Genomic DNA, 10,945 nt, shown 5'->3' on the forward strand with positions numbered 1-10,945 from the left:
CATGACAAGGTATGGCTGGCCTTGCTGGCTGCGGTCTGGCATTGGCGGCTCATGTTCATCTTGGAGTCAATAATGACTCCGAGATTCCTTTCCACCTCTGTGCTTTCAAGAGGGAAACTCCCCAGCCTGCATGTATGCTGTGGATTCCTTCTCCCAAGGTGCAGCACCCTGCATTTGTCTACGGTGAACCGCATCCTATTCTCATCTGCCCACTTTTGTAGTCTGTCTAAATCTAGTTGCAGCCTCTCTCTCCCTTCAAGTGTTCCACCTCGCCCCACATCTTAGTGTCATCAGCAAACTTAGACAGTGTGCTTTCCACCCCCTCGTCCAAGTCGCTGATGAAGATGTTAAACAGTGTGGGCCCAAGGACCAAGCCCTGGGGTACCCCACTGCTCATTTCTCGCCAGGTTGAGTACAACCCATCCACCACTACTCTCTGGGTGCGCCCCATCAGCCAGTTTTTTACCCCTCCAACTGTGTAGGCATCAATGCCGCAGTCGCTTAATTTATTGATGAGGATGGGGTGAGAGACAGTGTCAAAGGACTTCTTAAAGTCTAGAAAGACTACGTCCACAAAGTGCTAGTAGCCTATGTAACGGGGGCCTTCCTGGGGCTGATCTGCCATTGGTCTGCCCACCTATTTCTGGACCAACCATCCACCTCACTCATCTGCCATGCCTTGTTGTTTCTTAATTGATTCTAATTGGATGGGAGGCTGCCCATTCTTGCCCCGATGCCAGTGGGGCACTATCTGCAGCTCCATTCCTCCCCTACACCACAGTCCAAGCCTTGCAGATGGCATCCAGGTGACACAATGCTCCCGGCCTACAGCCAGACCAAGTTTAGCCCTCCTTGTCAGGCATCAGACACACATGCATTCATACCACCCTCTTCTCACTAGGGCCTCTCACGCTCCACCCCCTCTCACAGGGTCTCTTTCATGCATCAACAACTTATACCACCTTGCTCCATCTCGAAGTGGACCCCTTCAGCCACAGGCTTTATCTAGCACACACCTTGGGTGGCAGACATACCATCTTTTGGGCCTCTCCCACAACCCTCAACAGGGTAGTGGCCAGCCAATTACTCAACCAGGGCCAAGCTTTCCTTGGCCCCTACCAGGGCAACTCTATACAAACATATATACACACCGGGCTTGCAACCCTCTGGTTTCCCCCTCACTGGGGCGTCACATCTCTACCCCTTCATTGGAGGCCTACCCTTGCTGGGGCTCCACCCACATCTCTACCCCTTCACTGGGGATACAGGGCTTCCCTCCCCAGTGGGGCTCAGGCACCTGTAGCTGTGTCTGGCCCCAACTTATACCCACAGTGATGTGGGGGCTAGGGGTTATTGAGGTGCCCCAACCCACCTTTCACCAGGGTGGTAACTGGCCTGATATTTTCCTGGAAGCTCCCACGCCACTGGGAGCCTCACCAGGCCACCCACTCCTGGCAGGGTGCAGTTTTAGGTCATGTCTAGGACCACAAGCCTCCTGCTCCTACCTATAGATGTTCTCATACAGCAGGTCAGCCAGGCGCTGTTTCCTGCCTGGCTGCCAAAAGCAAACTGCTCTGTTTATATAAATGGCCACGGTTCTAAAATAGCCACCACAATCAAGTATCTGCTGGCTGCTTGACTCGGCCCTTAAAGTGGCAGGCAACAGCAGTGCCCTGCCTCAGCCTAAAGACTACACGAAAAGTATTTCTCCCCCAAAGCCACTGGTTTTAACATTCATGAGAGAAAATCATAGAAGTGGTCACTTATATAAACAGGACATGGAACCTTGATGTTGTCCAAGGCTAAATAAATATTTCATTTAATTTCAAACAGTTTTTGATAGGCTAAAAACCCAAAGAACTTTACCTGAATTTTTCTGAGTCCAAGCCAATTTCTCTCATTCCACCTTATTGAACCTGCATCCTTCAACCAATCAGAAGTTCCCTTCTCTGTTGACTTATAATTTTTTTATATGGACAAAAGTGAAATCCAACATTTTCAAAGGGTTTCTTGAAGGCCCAGCTTATGACCTATTTTTTGTGTCCCATTGCATTGTGAGAGAAATGAGGAATACATGCAAGTTTAAAATGGAACTTATCTAGATTCACACAACTTCGTTTGGAGTTTAACATTGAAGTTCCAGATTGAAATAAAGCTGACATTTCAAAGGAAGAAATAAAGCTGACATTTAAAAGGAAACTCAGGGGATTTTATGCTGTCTTAACTTAACCTGCCAGTAAGCTTTAATCTATGACCAGTCACATTAAGCACATAAGAAGGAATTCTTTAAATAGACCAGGAACAAACTAAATCTTTGCAACTTTATAGGTAAGAAATACTCAATAAATATTTCATTTTTGTATTTGGAGAAAAGCAGTATGATGTCTTCCTATCTTACAAAGTTTCGCAGTAATGATTTATTTTCTATTCCATTAGTAACATTTTCTGGTGTTAAACACATTTAAATCTTGAAGACAAAAGTAACCTAGTAGAGGAGAGTATTAGAAGAATTAACCAAGCAACTCTCAGAAACATTAGCATTGATTTTTAATACATTTTGGAACAATGGGAATTGTATGTCATAAGTATACCTAATCCTGTCAGTTTTCACTACTGAAATTAGAATTGTTTGCACATGGGTAGCTTAATAATGCCATTTCCTTTTTTTAGTTTTATTTTCTGTTGGGGAAAAATAATGTGTCATATGATCTTCATAATATTTATATTTCACTAGGTAATAGTCAAAACAATACCCATTAATATTATGAAATCTTCAATTAAATATCACAGGATTGGCTGGATACTCCTGTGGTTAAACTCAGCAGTATGCAGCAGATAAGGAAGAAGAATCAGTCAGTTACAAGGAAGAAAAAGTAAAGAAAAATAGTAAATTGCTACTACTTTGAATTAGTAGATCAGGCCAACAATTTTCTAGTTTGTCAGAAAATTTGGTTTAAATTAAAACCTTTTTTTTTTTCTTGCAAAAAGCATTTTAAAGGAACTGAGTCTTTCCAAATCCACAGAATAAGTGTTAGGGGAAAGTAAGTATTAGGTTAAGTCTGATCTCTTGTTTTAAGAGCTGTGAGGTGTTTTTTCTCCCTAAATAAATAATGCTTTTAAAGAACTGACAAGCATGTCAGACTTACCTACAATCTTCTGCCACCCCAAATAAAGCATTTAGGACCATTTGAAATAAAGATAATAAGTAGGGCTCTGTGAAAGAGCACCATTTCATTTCGACTTCTGCTATGACAGAACAGTGTTTCATTTTGAGTTTCATTTTGTTTTGAAACCACTGTCCATATTTCACTTTGTCAAAACTGTTTTGCTGTTTTGACACTGTTTCAAAGTTTTGCCCATAGGCTATAATGGGGAAGAATGAAACTGCCTATAACTTTGTCATTTCAGGCCTGATTCAGATGAAACTTGCAGGGATAGTAGCCCCTTCTGAGGCCATGAAGCCTGCCAAGTTTCATGGAGATAGGTGCTGGGGTTTCTGGGAAACTGCACCTTAGGCTGCTGACAAACAAAACTCGTGACATGGGTGACAGTGTGTGTGTGTTAAGGCATGCCGTCACTGGCACTAGGGCCTCTACATGACACAGTAGTGTGTCCCAATGAGGCCTCCTTCTCTCCTACAGCCTCAGCCTGGTCCACCACTTTAAATGACAACAAGTATAAAATAACTTACTGAGCACTAGCACAGTAGCACCAGCAGTATCTCAGGCAGCCAAACTGTGACAGAGCCTTTCTTCCCTCTCCTGCAGGAGCTTCTTCTCCAGCAGCTGCCAGTGAACTCTCCTTGCCAGCCCCAGCCCTGGGGCTTAGATGTGTCCAGGGCCCTGCGTCCTTCTAGTCAGGTGCTAGGGGTGTTGGTCTAAGGACATGGCACTAGCAGACAAGGGCCTTTCCCTTGGCTCAATCTAATCTGGTATCTTTTAGCAGGCCAACTGAATAGTTACAGAAATATATTTTAGCAAGCTTTTGGGTTGAAAAATCCTTTGTCAGACTGAGGAAGCACCTGCAGTTGGTGTGTGTGTGTGTGCGCGCGCTGTTCCTGGATGGAAGGAATAGTAAGGAAGCCAGAGGCTGGCATGCAATGCAGGCAAGAAAGCCAGTCAATGAAAATGGAAATGGAGGCATCACAGGGTGAGAGAGAGGCTGGTGGGGGAAGGGGGGATGTAGCAGCACAGGTAAAAGTGGAGAGATACCTTGGGAGTCAGATGTCTGGCAGGTTGTAGTGTGTCAGAATTCCAATGTCTATATTGAGTCCATGAGTTTCTGTACCTAGGAGGTTGATGAAGTACTGTTCATAGACACATTACAACCTGCCAGACATCTGACTTCCCAGGTACCTTTCCACTTTTACCTGTGCTGCTATATCCCCCTTTTCTGCCCCTCCCCACAGCCTCTTCCTCATCCCCTGATGCCTCCATTTCCATTTTCACTGACTGGCTTTCTTGCCTGCATTGCATGACAGCCTCTGGCTTCTTTACTATTCCTCCCATCCAGGAACAGCACACACACCAACTGCAGGTGCTTCCTCAGCCTGATGAAGGATTTTTCAACCCAAAAGCTTCCTAAGATATATTTCTGTAACTACTCAGCTGGTCCTGACCTGGAGCCTCACAATTCCACTGCAACCAGCAAGCCTCAGGCCTGTCAAAAACATGATGGGTCTGGGCTTTCCCCAACCAGGACTGTCTGGTAGCTGGAGGTTATGGAACCTTCTACCTACCTTTTACCAGAGGGATCCTTGGTCCTGGCATTTCCTGGGGCTGCCATGCTGCCAGCAGTCCCACCAGGCCTCCCTGACCCTGGCAGAGTGCAGTTTTAGTGGTCATGCCCAGCACCTGGGGTCTCCTCCTTCCCAATAGCCCCAGCCCATACCTCCAAATTCATCCAGGCATGGAAGGTCAGTAGGGACATGTTCTTCCCCTGCTGGCTGGTGATGCACTGAGTGCCCCCTCCAGCTCTGAGAGTAGGGCATTAAATGGCTTTTAAAAAATGAAAAAAGGAAATAGGTGTGGACAGAGTGAGGAGGGTGGCATTCACTCCATCTGCAGCTGGAGCCTGGGGAACCCCAGCAGCGAGAGCTTCAATTTGAGGAACACCAGCTGCTCCACCAAACCAGGATCCAAGCAGGTGCAGTGGGGTGTCACTACATCCCCAGCCATGCTGGACAGCCTCTCACTTGGAACACTGGTCGGTGGACAGGACAGGTGTTCGTGGGCAACCGTGGCCAGATCCGGCCACATCTGGCTATGGCTTACCCAGTAGGCTGAGTCACACAGCAGCGGCTCCACGTCCTCAGTGAGATAGGCAGCCACCAAGGCTTGAGTGCTCCCTGCCTGTTGGTGGAGTCTGGTGCCTCTGGATCCCATCATGGAAGCCATGCCCTTGGCCCACACTGGCAGGGCCTGTGGTGGAGAAAGATACTGGCTGGTGGATGGCATGCTGGCATGGGACAGTGGATCCCCCTCTTCCATACCCCCCACTCCACCATTATGCCTCCCTGACTCTCTTTACCAGCACCTCTATCCACTGATCCAGGGTTTGACTGCTGCATACACTGCCCTTCACCCTTGGGTCACACATGGCAGCCAGCGTGTGGACCGTACTGGACTGCAAGGGATCAAGTCATTTCCTGATGCCCTTCTTCAGCCACCTCACCAGTGCCTGCTTGTCTGGTGACAGCAGATTGCCCCAGCCAGGAACACTGATCCCCTGGAAGCTCTCCATTTGGCTCTAACGTTCCCTTACTACAGGGATCACCTGGCTAAGGAGGACATCGCCAGCACTGAGGGTCTTGGTGACCTCGAGGAAGGGCTTGAGGACCACCAAGATGGTATCCCACTCAGTTCTGTTAAAGGGGCCACTGATCCCAATCTCCCTGAGCAAGGCCATCTCATGGATGGCCTTCTGTTGCTCCACCAGTCTCTCGATCATCAGGTATGTGGAGTTCTACCAAGTCTCCACATCCTGTATGATTTTGTGCTGCAGGATTTTTGGCTCTGCTTGTTTGTTCTGCAGCATCTTGCCCCACTTGTTGCTCTAGTGGAAGTAGCCTGTCACCTTCCTGCATTTTTAAATGAGCTTGCTGGTGGTGCTGGCACCATCACCCTTTTCCCCTCCAAGGCCCTGTCCCTGACAATGAGGTGCAACTTGTGCCACACAGTGGATGCCAATGAAGTTAGCATCATGAACTGCCTTGACCATATTGGCCCCATTGTCAATGACCATGAACCCATGAGTGAGCTCACCCTACCCAACGAACCACCCCTGCACCAATCAATTCATGGCACCCATGATCTCTGTTGCTGTGTGGGACTCAGCCATCACCTCAACTTGAAAGAGAGCCCACCGATGATCTGACTGGTCGCACCAGTGCTCTGTGAGGGAGAGGCAGGCGTGATCTCCGCTCTGGCTGCTCCAGATGTCTGAGGTGAAATGTAAGGCCACCTGTGGCCCTGCCTTGTGCAGCTTCTCCCTCAAGTACTCCCTGCATGCCTCATAATGGGAGGGCACCACTGTCCTGCTTCAGGGGACAGGGCCACAAGTGCCATGAACCACCTGAACCCTGGCTGCTCAACTAAGGAGAAGGGCTAGACATCCACAGCAAGCATCTCCCTAATGCTCTGGGTGATCTTTCTTGTCCTTGCAACATGCCCTGCTTTCTGTCCACCTTTCCCCCACTGTTCCAGGGTGTCCTGCCTCTGCTTTGGGGAGATGGGGGCTTTGGAGCAAGAGGGAGACTTCCCTTTAGGCATGCTCCTACTGGTGCCAGGCTGAGGAGGAGCAAGAGCAAGGGGGTGGTGCCTGCAGAGATTCCTTGTTCCTAACCCCCATGGTGCTCATGTGTTTTGTTCCCTTGCCCTGGCTGGTTTGGGCCAGTGCAGGCAGATAGCACATGTGGGATCATCTGTCAGCTCAAAATGATCCCAGACCACACTATCCACTTGCTTCTGGGGTAAGGGTACATGTCTGGATGCTGCAATTTCCCCCTCCTCAGCAGGCAGAGGCACAGCAACAGGAGGACCAGACTCAGCTGAGCTGCTTGCCGCCACAACCTCTACCTCAGCCTCCTCTGAAGTGCCTTCTGGGTAAGGAGACCTGGCTCTAGGGGAAACTTGAGGGGTATGGAACACAAACTCAGCTGATTCCCCCTCCTTCCCCAGAATTTTCCTTGCTTGGGCTCTCCAATCCAGCTCCAGCTCTTCCTCAGGCACTGGAAGGCTCAGCATGGGAAGTGAAATGGGGGTGGAGGAGACCATCATGTTGGTGCTGGCACTCCTGCTTGTTGTCATGGTGGTGTGCGGGGATGGTTATGGCTGGTGCTCTTGGAGGGGATACAGAGTCAAGCACAGGCAGTGGCACTGGCACTGCTCCCCTCTCCTTGATGCTTCTGGAAGCCTCATCCCTGCTAGTTGTAGGAAAGAGTCTGTCTCTCAGTTGTTTTGTTTTGTTTTGTTTTGTTTTTGGGGGGGGGGGTAAACTTACAGCTCTCCCTCGATCCCCTCTTCCACCCCTCCCTGAAGGCTTGCTGCCTTTCCACCACACTTCATGGTGTGTTTCATAGTGTCATGTTTTTATAAAAATATATAAATGTATCTGCCTTCCTATGTAAATTCTATATTATAATATGCTGCCAGATATAAATGTATAGAAATAAAAATATATGCATCTGCCTTCCTATATAAATTCTACAGTGTAATATCAAATATAATTATGAAATTGAAAAGAATAAATCAATGAATATAATAATGAAATAAACAGGTCTAGAAGAAAGCAAAAGGTATTGGCGAATCCCACTTGCTAGGCTAGCAAGTAGGAAATCATTCAAATCAATGGTAGTAGTTGTTGTCTAACACTCCTGAGCTGCTGGAAGATAGCTCAGCAACTGTCAGACCCCAAGGCAGAAAGCAGGCCAGTTCAAACAATGCTGCCTTTTATGCTGTTTTTCCATCCCTCCCCCATAACATTGGGATTGGAAGGGACCTCAGGGAAGGATGACAGCCACTGGCCAGCTACACAGTCAATATGAGAGCAGTCCTTCCCCCGTCTTACCCCACTTCCCCCTCCCTCTCCTTACTTTCTGTTTCCCTGAAGGCAAGCCCAGCTTGAGCTTCGAAACTTGAAACCTTTCAAAACTTTCTAAACATTTTGACTAGCCTCGTGTTGTTTTGAGGCTGTTTCAAAGCCCCTCGTTTCATTTCAATTTTGCTGTTTTCAGCTTGAAATGAGTTGAAACAGCATCAAAACAAAACAGCCAATGAAATTTCGCACAACCCTAGTAATTAGATGCCTGAGAAAAGTGACCATATTAGTGCATAAGCCCTAGTAGAAATCATAAAATCCCTTATGACCCAGGTCAGTAGGCCTGCTCTTTAGGCATCTCTGTTAGACTAGGAAGAAAGACTCCATGACTATCTTCATGTGGGCGGCCATTCATTTAAGAGAGCTGGAGTCCAGTACCTGCTTCCATGAAGACTTAAGCATTTTATACTAAGTGTTACAGCTTAAAAGCAGGAGACACTTAGATTTATGCCAAAATACCCTATAGATCAGTTGGTGGTGGCAGTTCCTCAATACAAGGATGACAGTATTCTAGTAAATACTGTCATTGGTGAGTCTGTAGATGGCCGAGGGGGCTGATCTGAGATCCACATTTGACTGCAGAGATGGCAAATACTTCCAAGAAAAAGGAGTACAGCCTGGTGATATCAGCTCATATCTCTTTTCCTTTGTCTTTCTTGTCTATCCACCTCCATAGTGAGGCAAGTTTGCTCAAAATGATCCATGCCTTGCCATACATCATAGTGCATGAGTCTCTCTCCCAGGTACTGATGCTAATATTGCATTTCTTCAGAATGGCCTTCAAGGTATCCTTGAATCTTTTCTTTTCCCTACTTACAGAGTGATGACCATTAGTGAGTTGTGAGTACAGGACTCATTTTGGGAGCTGGTTGCCAGGCATTCTCATGCCACATCCCATCTACTGGAGCTGGTGCCATATAAATATGGCTTCAGTGCTGGTAGTGTTTACTTAAGTGAGAATGCTGACATTTATTCTTCTGTCCTTCTAACTGATATAGAGGATTTTCCAAAGATATTGTTGATGGTAATGTTCCAAAACTTGCAAGTGTTTCCAATAATGTCATCCAAGTGTCATACTCATACAACAACATAGGGATGAAAACAGCCTGGTTCATGAGAAGTTTAGTTTGATGTCATGATTATCAAAGACACAATTTCAAAGATGTCCAAAGAAAGACTGGCAGATTTTATCTGGTGTTAGATATCATCATCTATGTTTACTTTTTTGGAAAGGTGGCTACTGAGGTAGAGGAAATGATCAACATTCTCTGATTGATCTCTAACTGTAATATGTAGAAGATGAGTTAGTCAGTTTGGGGCAGGTTGGTAAAGGATCTTGCTTTTAATGAAGTTGACAGAGAGTCCAAGAGTTTCATATGCTTCACAGAAACAATCAAGAGTAACCTGGACTTCTTCAGTTGAGTGGTCACACACGACACAATTGTCAGCATAAGGAAGATCAGTAATGGGGGTATTATTTGGATCTGAAATATAACCAACTGATGTTAAAGAAATTCCCATCCATGGGATACTGGATGTGGATTCCAGATGGAAGTCTATCACCAATGAGATGCTACATAGCTGCGCTACAGAAGGAAGAGTGTTGGTGCAATTACGTATCCTTGCTTGACTCTAAATCTAGTAGTGAAGGGGTCTGTTTCTGAGCCACTGATTAGGACAGTTGCAGTCATATTGTCATGAAGTTTCATAATGGTAACAGATTTTAGCAGGCATCCAAATGACATCAGGATCTTTCATAGGGCCTCTCTGTTAATTGAATCAAGGGACTTAGTTAATTCAATGTAAAGATCTTGTTGTTGGTCACAGCGCTACTCCTGCAACAGTCTAGCAACAAAGATCATATCTACTGTACCTCTGAGTGGTGTGAAACCACACTGAGACTCAGGTAAAATCACCTCAGTGAGAAAAGTGGGTCTCTCGAGGAGAATGCAATTGAGGATCTTTGCAGCCATGGACAGGGGTACAACACCACAATAATTGCTGCAATCCAGTCTATCTCTTTTCTTGAATATCATAATGATTCTGGCACCTGTCAAGTCACTGAGAATCTGTTATTCCAGATTTTCAAAATAGTGACATGTAGTTGGTGAGAGAGGTTTTTTCATCTTGTTTATACATGTCAGTTATTATTCCATCAGGAATACATACTTTGTTGTTCTTCATCTGACTACTGGTTTTCAAGGTCTCTTGACAAACTGGTGGATCTGTAACATAGTTCTTAATGAGTCATTGTGGAATTGCTTAGATCAGGGGTGGGCAAAATGCAGCCCGCAGTCCAGATGAGGCCTGCTAGGCTGTTCTATCTGGCCCGCAGGGCCCCTAAAAATTTAGAAAATTAATAGTTATCTGCCCCTGGCTGCCTGTCATGCAGCCCTCAATGACTTACCAAAATTCAGCAAGCGGCCATCCACCCAAAATAATTGCCCGCCCCTGGCTTAGATGATATTGTCTTTGATATTCGACTCTTGGTTAAGGACACTGTCACAAACCCATCCATAGTGTACCCCCAGAGCTCCAAGTTTTTCCCCACTGTTCTAACACTTGTCGCAAGGAACAAAGCAAGGTTTGCCATCAGATAACTCCTTTTCCCCTCAAGCCTCAGCTCCACTGCCTTTTTACCTGACCTCACAACTGCAGTAAGGGGATTTCTGCCATCTCTGCAGTAGGGGGATCATCAGCCAGTTTGGGTTGTGGAATATATTTTAGGTCCCCCTTCCTATAGAATGCTTAACCTGGAATAACACTTGCCCAGAGATTACTCTTCACCATTGACAATCAGTACAGAGGCAAACAACAAAGGATTTATTGCATAGGAGAAAAGAACCAT

Source organism: Alligator sinensis, unplaced genomic scaffold (genome assembly GCF_000455745.1).
Source record: "Alligator sinensis unplaced genomic scaffold, ASM45574v1 scaffold297_1, whole genome shotgun sequence".
NCBI lineage: Eukaryota > Metazoa > Chordata > Crocodylia > Alligatoridae > Alligator > Alligator sinensis.